Raw genomic sequence first — 2,327 nt, 5'->3', positions numbered from 1 at the left:
GCGGCCTGAGACACACAGCAGGTTTATTTTAAAGGCCTAGATTTACATATCTAGTTCCGCCCCTGCCTGATTAACATGTCCAGCCTTATTGGGGAAGCACGTTCCCAGGGTGTGGCTGCCTATGCTCTGAGTTCAGCTGACAATAATTATAAGAAAATCCCTAGGTGCCTCCCAGGCGGCCCTCTACAGCTAAGTACTTCAGCGTACCACTATGTTTGAAGCAGGGGTCTTTCTAAAATAAAAATATTGTCAGGATAATTGAACAATAAATACATAGAATTGTGTAAGGAGATTATAATTATAAAGGTTGGTAGATTCTTAAAGTAGAATTAGGGCAGAAATATCCTAAGGTCACCTATCACAAAATCCACTCATTTTTTAAGACACTATTCAGATTTTCAGTATATCTTTCTTATGGTATTTTCAACAAAGTTTCCAAAAATAATTCATTCCAAGCAAAAAAAAAAAAAAGTATATTATTTACAATTTGAGAGTATATGTTTTCTTTATCAAGAAAGGCATATTTCATTTAAAAATTATAATGGTTTATTCTACAGGTATGACATATATGTGCAATATAAGGAATACCAATCAACAAATACATGTGTAAGCAATGTATCAAGCTAAATGAATAGAACTTTGTCAATATTGTTGCAAATCCCCTGTGGGCATCTTTTGGATTTTATCCCAGTCTTTCCTCTCTGGAAGCAATTACCATCTTGATTTTTTTTGTTAATAATTGTCTATAAAAATTAATTTGATGACTTTTTTGTTTAGTTTTGATATTTTATCACCTAGATAAAAATGAAACATATATATGTTATTTATATATGTATTTCCATTTTCCATATATATAATGTATATATACATGCATATTTCTTTGACTTTTTATCTTTAACTTCATATAGTATATAAGTATCGTATTTCTTTGCATGATTGCAAATTATGTTACTGCTTGCGTTTGAATTGTTTACAACCTTTGGTCTTATAAATGATGTGACTATGTACAATGCTCAATATGTCTCCTTATGGGAATGGATGTGAGTTTCTTTCTCTTTTCAGGATGCATTTGCAAGGGTTTTATTGGTCCTATTCCAGTGACAACCAGAAACAGCATTTTTGCATTCACATGCTTCAAAAGTTTTTCTGGAGGAGGACACTGGTATAATGGGTGTCCTATGGGAACTGATCCAATACTTAGAACCTCCCTGGTAACTGCCTGGTGGAGGTGACCTCATAGTTTGGTCTCTATCAGAGGAGACACTCACTGTGTCTTAAATTTTTGAGGTAAGAATTGAGAAAGGCTTTTTTGGTTGTTTTTTGTTTTTTTGTCCAGTGAAAAAAAACTGCAAATTTTATTAAATTTTTTTTTCTTGTAGAAGTTAGTGATAGAATTATACTCGTTAAAGTTTTAACTTTTTATGTTGATCAAAAACTGGTCTACTCTCAGCCTCCTTTCTTAGGGTAAGTTTTAATTGGTATCCATAGAGCACATAATGAGCCAATATAAAATATCTGCCAAGTTTTTCCTAAGGTTAAAAGTCCATGAAATAGGTATTAGACGCTACCATGCCTCTGGGACAGATTTTTTGAAGTGGGATGCTAGACCAGGATATATGGGTGGTAAATGCAAGCTGGGATGGTCCTTTTTAGTGAAGTTCAAGTGTGAATATAAGTTTCTTTAGTGTCATAGAATGTATATTTGTTCAGCTTTACTTAGTAATAATTGCTTTCTGAAAAATGCATAATTTACACTCGTACCACTTGGTCATGGTGTATGATCTGTTTAATGTATTGTTGGATGTGATTTGCTAATATTTTATTGAAGATTTTAGCATCTATGTTCATCAGGAATATTCACCTGTAGTTCTCTTCCTTTGTAGTGTCTTTATCTGATTTTGGGATTAGGGTAATGCTGGCCTCATAGAAAGAGCTTGGAAGTGTTCCTTCTTCTTAAATTTTTTGTAAAAGTCTGAGGAGGATAGGTATTAGTTCTTCTTTGAATGTTTGGTAAAAATCCCTCGGTGAGTCTGTCCAGGGATTAGTTTGCTGGCAGTTTTTTGTTGTGTGTGTGGTTTTTTTTTTAATTACTGTTTCAATTTCATTGGTAGTTATCGGTCTATTCAGATTCTTTTATTCTTCTTGATAGAGTTTTGGGAGATTGTATTTTTCTAGGAATATGTCCATTTTGTCAAGGTTGTCCAGTTTGTTGGAAGAGAGTTGTTCATAGTATTTTTTTATAATCTTTACTAGAGGCCCGGTGCACAAAATTTGTGCATGGGGGGGGGGTGGCCCTCAGCCCAGTCTGCACCCACTCCAATCCGGGA

The 2,327-nt window shown here is 34.2% G+C and overlaps 1 long non-coding RNA gene across 1 annotated transcript in view; it reads left to right on the top strand.

Annotated features, from left to right (window-relative positions):
- LOC106727963 overlaps positions 1-2,327 on the top strand; it is a 13,789-nt gene that overhangs the window by 5,386 nt on the left and 6,076 nt on the right. The window lies entirely within an intron of this gene.

The sequence above is a fragment of the Myotis brandtii genome, unplaced genomic scaffold (assembly GCF_000412655.1).
Source record: "Myotis brandtii unplaced genomic scaffold, ASM41265v1 scaffold508, whole genome shotgun sequence".
NCBI classification, from domain to species: domain Eukaryota; kingdom Metazoa; phylum Chordata; class Mammalia; order Chiroptera; family Vespertilionidae; genus Myotis; species Myotis brandtii.
The sequence above is the reverse complement of the archived record's forward strand: the minus strand, read 5'-3'. Positions and strand labels throughout refer to the sequence as shown.